Here is an 11,843-nt window from a genome sequence, read left to right on the forward strand (position 1 = left end):
TTTCGGAAAATCTTTGTAATCCGTTTTCGTCCAGAAAGTTGGCGAGTAAGAGGTAAAAAAAAGTCAACGATTTTACCATTGAGTACTCTACCTAAATCTTCCGCTAATTTTGGGTATGAAAACTTTAAATTGTAGATATAGATTCCTTGGACATGGATCTAACTTAATAACTTGATTTGAGCCCACAACAATAAATGATGAGGGGTCATGATAAGGGTCAAGGTTAAAAGAAATTTGACCTCTGCAGTCTCTACCAAATTGCTCAGACACTTTCTGGTCTAAACATTTGAAATTTTACATAACGGGTGTTCAGAGAGCGGGCAAGCTTTTTCATCGGTTTGGATCGAAAGTTTGAGCTACCAATATATATGTGTATGTATGTATGTTTGTATGTCTGCCTTCAACTTTGGAAAGGGCATACCGTCATAGAGGTGCATACCGTCTTCAAAACAGTAAATATATTAATATGTTGGTTTTCGGAGCAAGGCTGTAAGCATAGTATCTGTTCCGATGGCTCACGTTCACAAGGCAAACACACACGCACACAAAGAAGCAGAAGTTAATTTTTTGATTTTATTTTTACATATTGATCAACACTACCAAGGCCCAGAGGCCACTCGAGGATAAGGGTCAATTAGTATACATTTGTCATTGTGATTTCAGCGTAGTAAACATTAGTGGGAATTTTGTAACTTGGATCACTTGGGAGGACGATTCAATAAGAACTTGTTCTTGTTGGACTTGAAGAAAATCAGATTGTAGTCAGTTGAAAAGCAGGCAAACGGAACAGAGGTCCACACACGCGCAGTTCTAAGAAAGACGCCCTGTTCATGGAATCTACGTTTAGGTGTAGGCACATATAAAGAGTGTGGGAAATTATTGATAGTGGTATTTCGTGAAAGTCTGGCGAGCGAGGACCATAGATTTAAGTTCAGAGGAGTACCTGCCATCAAAATAACGATAAAGCAAGGATAGGCTCGCTACGCCTCTTCTGTGGAAAAAAGGTTGCAGGGAAGAACGAAAACATTGAATCCTATCCTAATTAAATGTAACGAAACTTCTTTCGTGTATTTATTATTTATTATTTTTTTTGTGTGTTAACTACAATACTTGGTTTCCAGTAATTCACATATGACCGTGAAAAATAATAAATCCTTACCATCTAAATAAAAAAAACAACTGGAGGCTTTTCGTTTTATTGCGATATCTAAAAAAAAAACAAATAAAAAAGAAAAATAATCCTCCCGATACGACAGGGATGGGAAATGTAATTAAACGGAGTCCGTGTTTAGAAAAAAAATAGAAGAAGGAAAATGTATAATTAAACGGAAAGTATGTAAATCTAAATCAGAAAAAAGGAGGGAACAAAGCAACTTTTGGATTACGATAGTTAGGTATAATTTAAATATATGTATGTAGGGTAATAACCTTGTCTTCGTTAAGTAAAAGGAATGTAATTATTACAATAATCCATGGATATCGGAATGGGTAGTTTAATCCAATCAGAACGTAAGGATCAAGATTGTGGAGACGTTAGTATTTTTAGTCAGGAAAAAGGAAGTGTAATGCTATATGTAATAGGGAATAGATCAATTACGTAGGAAAGGGTAAAAATTTGAATTCTTTGTAAGTATAAATACGCGGTGTAAGTGGGTGGCAGTGGTAGTACTTGGCGATTAGGGGATGTTATGGAAACTATTTTCTCTGTAGGTTATGACGACGATGATGATGGCACCCTAGGATAAAATCAAATATTTTAATATTACAAATTAATGTGGCTAAAATGTTGCCTTATAGTTAAATAAGGTAATTGCTAATAGCGTAAACATAAAAAATTTATATGCTCCATCTGTTGCTGTAAACCTAAGGTATTTGGGTCTAGAGGGGAAAAAGAATGTGTCTTTATTATTATATAATTATCATGGTTTAGTTGTGCTCTAAACAGAAATAATTGTTTCCTACGCGACCATGTCTTATTAAATGGCCAACGGTTGATTTTATATACTGGACTTTTCTGCTTGTGCTATAATAAACTACTCAAAAACATCTGGTGTGTTAGACAGTATAATGATTTAAACGATGGTGAAAATTAGCTGTTAGTACTCTAATCGGATTTTGTCAACTGTAATTTTTCGATATGTATCTGAGGCATTTTAATACCAACCCGATCTAATGACACTCACTGACAATTCACATTTGTCTGCAAGTATAATGTGGAAGGGACTGTTCGCTATTTGTCACATGACAGATTCCGTTTCCTATATATGCATTAATAATTAACAATTCATTATTTAATTATTTCCTTCGACCGTTATCATCCTGAACATCCCTTTAAATATAAATAGTAATTCCAAATTGCATCAATCGTTATTACACTGGATTCCTTTAAAAATAAAAATGGAATATTCTAAAATGGCCAATAACGGCATTTTCTTAGTGTGTTTATTTCGGTTAATCTATACCACATTGATTAAGACAACATATAGAAAATAGTACAATAAGGTGTAAGGTTGTTTTTAAACAGCAGAAAAAAACATATTTCGCATCGCATGAACCAACACATTTAATGAAACATTTTCTAAGAAGGTTCTTTGCATTATTATGCGAAACAGTCACACACCTGTACATACAATTTATAAATTCTGCCAGTATAATAAATATAAAAAACAAAACTATCCAAACTCTTCGAGTTACTGGCTAAGTCCTACATGAATTAAAGAGTTCGTATTTGCAAGAAAAATAGATAAGCAACAAATACAGAAAAAATAATTCTGGAAACTCTAATAGAATGCAATCATTTTTATTGCACAAATTTACTCTTTAAACTTGTTCCATGTTTAAATATTTATATTGTCTTAGGATGATCACATCGATATTTCCGACAGCTGTAACACCACGACTGCAAGTTCTGTTTTCCCATATCATCTTTTCTTACATTTAAACACATCACAGCAGATATGGTCGATACTTCCGTCTTCATAACAGCACAATTCGTAAGTAAATCCCTTACAGTTATCTATAACAAAGAACAGAAAATGAAAGACAGGTTATACATAGATAAATAAAAATGGATAATATTTGAAACAAGATGTTTTTTTCGTGAAACCAGAATGAATCGACGTTGGAAAAAGAGGTGAGGTTGATTAGGTGACTTCAAGATGCAATATAACAAGAGAATAAGCGTTGGAATAGAGGAAAACAATTTAACACTTAAAATATAGATTGATTATCATATACTTTTTCAACTCGCAGCAAAGTCTACCAATAAAAATTATGTTAAATTAACATGCCTATCCTGATAAGAAGTCTTCGTGCATTTCAGGTGAAAATAGAAGACATTTTTGAACATGCTGATATAAATGTTATGAACTTTTTAGTGCCGAAAAAAGTAAAAAGAAAGATATACAATAGTGAATGTTCCTTGATATAAGCTTAAACTATATCCAATGGTGCGGCCCCTGCTTGTGGGCTTTGGGGAGTGTGGAGCCACCCTTTAATTGCCATTTCTCCAAGGTCTACTCTGGCCCGGAGTGGTATTACCTGTTAGGGTCCCAACTATGGGTAAAATAGAAACCGACTTGAAAGCAACAAATATATTCTATTAAAAAATTTTCTTCAAAATCTTTGGATTCGGCATTAAATAACTTGAAAAGGGTTGATATGCCGTAAAACAAAAACAAACAAACAAATATAATAGTGAAAACGTATAATATTAGAAATGCCCCAATTCTCAACCGAATCTTTAGGTATAAGAAAACACATATATTTATCTTTACAAATTAAATATATATTTGTATTAGATTCAAATACACGGGTTCCGACACACACACACACACACACAAATATGTATATATATATATATATATATATATATATATACAATATAAGTACGCTCTTAAAATTTGGATTTTCCTTTTAATTGAGAACTCTGCTGGAATTCTTTTTCCAAAAAAACTAATCATATATATATATATATATATATATATATATATATATATATATATATATATATATATATATATATATATATATATATCAGAGGTGAATGTAGTTTGCTTGAATGTCCACGTTGATTTTGGGTGATAATAAATTTAGGTCCAAGGTAGAGAAGTTCTTCCTCGTTATTTGAGAAGGGGATCAGTTAAGTTAATGACTATATTGGTTCCTGTGTGCTTTATGTTGTTGCTACGCGGGGTTTCCTTAATAAGCCCGTGAGGCAGGGTATGTCTATTTAGTTTAGAAAGCCACGTAAACTTTCATTTAAGCCTTGTCTTTTCATTAATAACTGTGTGGTGAAAGCATTGGTCAATTGCTATAGTTTTCTCTAGATATCTGGATTCTTCTGCAATGTGAAGATCTCCTCTCGAAATAATGAAGCTGTTAATATGCTGATGTGAACGGGTTGTGTAGGTGCTATATATATATATATATATATATATATATATATATATATATATATATATATATATATCCTTTGGTGGGCTCCCCAAAATTTCTCCTGTATTGAGTAGGAGAATCAGATGGTTTGTTATGAATGGCAGAGGAGTTTCTTTTAGTCAAATTAAGGCGGTTACAGATGCTGATTGCAGTCCAATAACTATCAGACGACACTATATATATATATGATGAACATAATGGATATATTATTCCGACAAAATAGAGAAATAAAAAGGAACACACCGTATTATGTGTTCATCAACGTTTCGTCTTTATTTCGAGACTTTCTCTGGATGAATGAGATTAAGAAACAAAACACACCAGTACCAAATATTTGAAAATGTTTTACGCTCTGATCCCCAGCTGGCATCAATTGTGATGGATGGCTCTCGTCTGGGTGAGGTCCCGTGTTTTGACAAGCTTCTGGGTTTGACCTTTACTCCTGATCTGAAATGGAACACGTACATCAAGTCTGTTGCCAAGGTCGCTGGAAACATGGTGGGATCCTTCTACCGCTCCAGAAGATATCTCACTACTGATGCAATTCTCTATCTATATAAAAGCCAAGTACGTCCAAGGATGGAATATTGTTGCCATATCTGGGCAGGAGCTGCCAAAAACAGCCTATCATGCCTTGACAGAGTACAAAATAGACTTCGTGGTTTAGTGGGGGATGCCCTTTTCTCTACCCTGCAACCTCTCTCCCACAGAAGAGTCGTTGCGAGCCTATCCTTGTTTTATCGTTATTTTCATGGCAGGTGCTTGTCTAAACTCCAATCCCTGGTCCCCCTTCGCCAATCTTTCACGAAAAACACCCGTCTAGCTGAATCCACTGTGAAAAATTTCCCCCACTCTATATCTGTGCCTAAATCAAAACGCGGATTCCATGAACAAAGCTTCTTTCTTAGGACTGCACGCCTGTGGAACTCTGTTTCGTCTGCCTGCTTCCCTCCGGACTACAACTTGGATGTCTTCAAGTCCAATGTTAACAAATTCCTAATGAACCGCCCCCTAATTAAACACTTCATCAAATCTCCACACTAACGTAATGTACTTGCAATAACCCTTATCCCTGAGTGGCTTCCGCGCCTTGATAAGTGGTGATCACTGTGTAAAAAAAAAAAAAGAAAAAAAGTGTGACGCTGTTCTATTTTAGAAAAAGGAAACAAAGACGTTGGAAATTCAAAAAGGAGGGGGGGATCGCCCTGTTAAAGAGAGGAAAATCTTAGTGACGTTCTATAGTCGTTAATGTGATTTTAAAAGATATGAACGCAGTTAATATTCTTACTGGAAAGAAATATATTTGTTGAAATTCAAATATTGGTTTGTAATAGAAATGAAATGAGTGTTTTTTTTAATTATGTAATTTATTGATTGAGATTATATGTATTAATTATTATAGGGGGTGTTTGAACGGTGTGAGAAGGTTAACCTGTGTCTACGGTTAAATTATGTTCTTTTAATTAAAGTTTACTTATTAATGACGCTGTGTTATAGAACTCTGCACGTTGTTTAATTGTGCTTCAATTTGCGATAAAGAGCAGATTCAAGAAGTCTCCGGCGTGGTTTATTTTAAATAAATATAACTACTTTTGCTTGTTTAAAGTCAAAGGTGTGATTATGCTGCAATGAATGAAAGAATAATGCACTTAGAGAATTGCTGTTTTTTATATCGCTCAGCCTTTTTTCTAATTTACGCACATTGGTGAAACCCAGCGTAAATTAGAAAAAAAAAGCTCAATGAGCTTAGTTTTCTTAGTAAATTTTTAAATCGACTTTCTGAAGTCGACACATTCAATAAAAAAAAAATAAATACACAACAGAATTTTTGTTCATGATTGGCATGTGTTTCATATGTGCGTTGCGCTTTCGAGTGTAACATTTGAAGAAGGTTGCACCCTGAAGAGTGACTTGACGTCATCTGCGAAAATTGTTAATAAGTTGATTCAAAGTTTCAGAAGATTTCATGGCAGATTAAATAATTAGACATTTATAAAAACTCATACATAATGATGAAGAAATTAATCTACTACTACGCATTTTAAGGGGCTTAGAAAACAAATAAGCAACAGCCACAACGAAAATAAACTTCTTAGTGATATTCAATATGGTGTCCGTTCTGCTAGATCTACAGCAGATGTGCTTTTCGTCACATCTCATAGAATTAGCGAATCTCTTGACGGAGGCTTCGTTTCTAGGCAGTTGCTCTTGACATATCAAAGGCCTTTGATAAGGAATGGCATAAAGGTCTACTTCACGGAATCTCCAGTTACGGTATAGATGGTAATGTCTCCTCAGTTATTTAATCATTTCTATCTGATAGGTTCATAAGAGTAGGGGTTAATGGGCAGAAATCAGAAGCTCAGAGTATTTATGTTGGCGTCCCTCAGGGGTCCATCCTGGGCCAAACTCTCTTTCTAATCTGCATCAATGATCTTCCAAATTGCATCCTTAGATCATTCGTAGACATTTATGCTGACGACACTACTATCTATGGCAGCACATCAAAAACCGTTTAAAACCAAGTTCTCTCTTATTCTCTCTCCTCTGGTCTTGAGCATGTCGTACAATGGGGAAAGATGTGACTGGTTACTTTTAATGCATCTAAAACAAAACTAACGTTCTGATCACCATCTGGCATCAACTGAAATGAACGGTTCTCATTTTGAGGAGGCTCCATGCTTTGACAAGCTCCTGGACTTGATCGATACTCCTGATCTGAAATGGAACACGTGCACCAAAACTGTTGCCAAGGTCGCTGGAAAAATGGTGGGATCCTTCTATAGATCCAGTAGATATCTCACTCCAGGCGCAATTCTCTTCCTTTATAAGAACTCAGGTACGTCTAAGGATTGAGTACTGTTGTTACATCATGGCAGGAGCTGCTAGAAAGGGCTTATCCTGCCTTGACAGAGTTCAAACCAGACTTAATAGCCTTGTGGGGGAATCTCTTTTCTCTTCCCTGCATCTTTTTCCTCACACAAGAGACGTTGCAAGTCTTTATCTGCTTTATCTTTATTTTCATGGCAAGTGCTCGTCTGAGCTCCACTCGGCATACTTTCACGAGAAACACTTGTCTGGCTGAAAAAAACTATCAATAATTTCCGTTACTCTTTATCTGTGCATAAACCTAATCGTAGTTCCATGAACAAAGTTTCTTTCTTAGAACTGCACACATGCGGAACTCTATTCCTTTTTTTTTCTGTTTGTAGTCGTCTTCAAGTCCCACGTGAACAAGTTCTTGAAAAGCCGTTCCCCTTAAGTAATCCAATTTACCAAATTTCCACTACTAATAATTATTACTACATTGTCCCATTAACCACTATTATTAACCACTCGAGTGGCCTCCGGGCATTGATATGTGGTGACTCCTTCGTAAAAAATACAATTGAAATTATATTATTTATTGAAAAGCGAGGTGTTGACAGTAAGGGGGAAAAAGGGAAGTGTTATATACGATGTTCCGAATACTGTGCTTATATTAGAATATATAGTCACAATATTTCGACCAAGATAACGTCTGTTCTTATACAGGTGTATCTTGTAAAACCCAAGTATCGTTTTTTGAAACCAAATATTTCAGTTGAACAAAGAATCTGTACGGACTTTTGAACAGAATTTTTAATTTACCCACGGAGTAGCTTACACCTCTTCCGTATAGCTTGATGAAATACGAATATTCAGTAATTCATAATTATGTGCTTAGTATCGTTCGCAATAAATATAGAACTTTCAACACCCAGAGGAGTTTCATTAGTAACTTAATTCTACATTGTACTTCATCCGTTACTGCACGAGTGAAACATATATGTATTTTGGAATATATCATTGTGGAAAACCAAAAAATATCAATCGACAGATCAATCTTCATTTTATATTCAAATTGAAACAACTTATGATCATTATGCCTGTTTAAGAATAATTAATTCATTAAATAATGTAAATTGTTCGTTTGATTTTTTTTTTCGTGTATCGGGCGAAAAAAATTACATTTCAATTTCTTACGGTTTTACTTATTCTAATTCAATTGAAGAGCTTAGGGGTTATATAGTTTGCTTTGTTTAAAATGATACTCAAGTTTTATTCTTTATAAAATAGTCGTTGATTTGGAGAAAAATCAACACGGAAATACTTAATTCGGAGCCTCCATAATAGATATTCCCTAGATACTAATGCTTTATACATTACATTTGCACTAATTATAACTGCTATTTTAGTATAACAAACATGAGAAATAATGTTGTTTTATGTTGAATAATATGTTGTTGGATATCATAACTAATCTCATATGCATAACAAGCGTGATTGCTTTTATGTTGTATTAAAATGTACAGCAGATTTGAATATGCAGCACATAGAATTTAACTGATATTTCAGACAACTTTTTTGAATAGCATATGCACCCTAGTGAACCTGTGATCTGCATAAGCACCTACAGCGCCTCTTAGAGTTAGATGTATTCGGCAAATAAGAGGTAAACTATTTCTGTATTTCTAGAATACTAGCAGTTCAGCCTGGCTTTGCTCGGGCCCTATGTACTGTTTATAAATTGCCTTTTGTGCGAATACACTTCATGTAAGATTTTAAATGTTTAAACCAAAATTTATCCAAGTTATTTTGTAGAGACCGCAGCGATCAATTTCTTTTTTAACGTTGACTCCAATTTTAACCTTTAACATCTATTATTTTAGTCTCAAATTTAAATACAAAGGTTTACCCGTGTCCAAGTTACCGACATCTAAACTTTTAAGTGTTTAGACACAAAATTGTCAGAGAAATGTTGTAGAATCTGTAAAGGTAAACTCTTTCAAATTTGACCTCTTGGTAGCCAAATTGTCGCCCCCAAACTGATTAAAATTCTTGCTGCATGTCTGAATACCCGTAATGTATAAATTTAAAATGTTTAGATCCAAAATTGGCGGAGGAGTTTGGTAGAGTTTTCAAAGGTCAAATCGTTGAACTTTGAAAGCAAAATTTCTGACCGAAAACCGAGTAAAAAGATTGTCCCAAATCTCGAGTATCTAGACGGAAAACTGACATAGTTATTTGGTAGGGAACTGTACACAGACACACACACAAACATGTTCACTTTTATAGATATATAGATATACTAGAAATACCGAAGTTAATTGACAAGTCTTGAGATTTTACTTACCTTCCTTATAATGGAACACACTGTATATTTCCGAGATATTGAATACAGTTTTCATTTCTTGTACCAATTTTTATAACGCTTTCTACCTATTGTATGAGCTAAATGTTTTTCTATCTCGTGTTACGTTGTACAACTTAGCGAAGGATAAAACAAGATAAAACAGTATATAGTACATTTCTAAGAAGAAAAATCAGGGAATTTTATTACGAAATTTTCCAATAAATTCATCGTACCCTTTTAAGTCAAATATAAATGAACAAATTAAAAATCCCGAAATCTACATAATATAAAAAACAACTACATGTGTTCTATTTGCTTAAGAGTTTACCTATAAAATACATGTTATTTAAAGTCACAGTAGTGAATCAACGTTCTGACCAATTTTACAAAGAATTAAATTGATTCATCACATAAATAAATAAAATACATATATTCTAAATGTAATATATTAAGGATTAAGTAAATTAAAACAACAAAAGGCGTCAAAAAATAACAAAAGAAATAAGATTTTCACTTACAACGTCCTGTCATTGGTAACATGTCTATGTCGTCAACGGGATTCGGCTTCCATACTGCTTCGCTCAAAACTATCATGACGCACAACAAGATGGCAATTGTCGTAAAGCTCTTCATTTCGATATAATTTGTCTGGTGTATCTGCTTCACGAATAAATCTAAAACCAATATAAACGTTCTTTTATATGCATATAACTTCCAGCTCGAATTATGTCATATGTGTATGGAAAATCACAAATTAAAACTGCGTCATCAATACATCCGGCAATTTTGTAATCTACGAAAAGATAAATAATACGACACAAAATATTTAATAATATAATAATAAACTATAGTGTAATATGTAATATGTAAATTTATTCATGATAAATTATAAACTAATCTTTGTATTTATTGTCACATAAATAGATAATTAAATGAATAATACGTTATATTTACATCAGATTAATTTCACCTAAAGTTATTTGTTATTTATTAACTCTCTCAATATGTGTGTATATTGGCACGGTTATATATATATATATATATATATATATATATATATATATATATATATATATGTATGTATGTGTATGTGTGTGTGAGAGAGAGAGAGAGAGAGAGTCGTTCTGTGAAAGATAAAATTGAATAATTACAACCAGTATGAAATTTAAAAATAGAAAAAAAACGCAGGAATTGATCGGTTTTGTTCGGATAAACGCATATCTTTATCAAATCTGAATATTTGAAATTTATTTTTAAAAATCTAAAACAATATAAAACAAAACACGTGAAACGGAATCTTTTGGACCCGGTCGTAAATATTTGAAAAAGTATGCTGCTATATTGGAAATTAACGTCATGGAGAAAAAGAACATATAAGATTATTTGCAAAATAAAGTAATAATAATAGCAATAATAATATATAGCACTTAGTAAAAAAAGCTCAAAGTTTACATTACGTGTTGACGAAACGAAAAATTGGCGCACATTAATTTTGTTTTTGATTCTGTTGAACTTCAAGTATAATTAATACTAAACTCAATTATTTCTTTTTATAACGATGTTTGATAATGCTAGAAAATGTATTGCGCGAATGTAATGTTATGTAAAATACTATATTTTACATGGAACACTTTATCTAGACGTACACTAAGGAAATGAAAAACACTTTTTAAACTACTTAATATATTTATAAATTCGATGTTGACATATGATATTAAGCATATGATTTACTAAGTAAATTGTAATATTGCTTAAAATAACCAACGTACAAACAATTACCTTGTGCTTAGATATGGATACATCGAAACATCCGTTAGTATTATTTTATAACGTTGCTATGGCTCCAATTGGTGCAATGATATAGTGTACCATTGCAAAGCTTGGATTGGTTTATATTTCGCACCGTGATAATTAGTACGCCAATGTTCAGTTGCAGTACATGAGGTGTCGTCCCTATCAAATCTAGCTATTGGATAATTAACCAATTTACTTTTTAACATATTTTATAATTAGATCCTTACATTCAGTGATCGATATTTCGGACAAGATTGAACTACAATGAAATTCTTGTTTGTTACTCATGCAACCTGTTTGTTTTGGCGGGATAGTGTTCAAACGTTCTGTTCGAGTGGGATATAAATTTTGCATTACTCGCGAACGTTTTCGATTCCATAACTTGTCGTCAGGAGAGTGATGAAAAAATAAAAAAAATGCATTAGTGCGTTTAATGAAACGAAGATTAAACTCATTT

At 33.2% G+C, this 11,843-nt stretch overlaps 1 long non-coding RNA gene across 7 annotated transcripts; it reads right to left on the reverse strand.

Annotated features, from left to right (window-relative positions):
* Positions 1-2,784: 2,784 nt before the first annotated feature.
* Positions 2,785-11,386, reverse strand: LOC145276629 (uncharacterized). 7 transcript variants are annotated; one of them, XR_013867972.1, is made up of 3 exons: positions 11,372-11,386; positions 10,111-10,385; positions 2,785-3,016 (listed from the first exon to the last, which is right to left on the reverse strand). It is a non-coding gene; the product is annotated as an uncharacterized LOC145276629 (long non-coding RNA). The 7 variants fall into 7 exon arrangements; XR_013867971.1 differs by lacking the exon at positions 11,372-11,386 and adding an exon at positions 11,078-11,092; XR_013867968.1 differs by lacking the exon at positions 11,372-11,386 and adding an exon at positions 11,050-11,064.
* Positions 11,387-11,843: the final 457 nt, after the last annotated feature.

This window comes from Euprymna scolopes, chromosome 1 (assembly GCF_053919585.1).
Source record: "Euprymna scolopes isolate OS-2025 chromosome 1, ASM5391958v1, whole genome shotgun sequence".
In the NCBI taxonomy this organism is placed as follows: Eukaryota; Metazoa; Mollusca; class Cephalopoda; order Sepiida; family Sepiolidae; genus Euprymna; species Euprymna scolopes.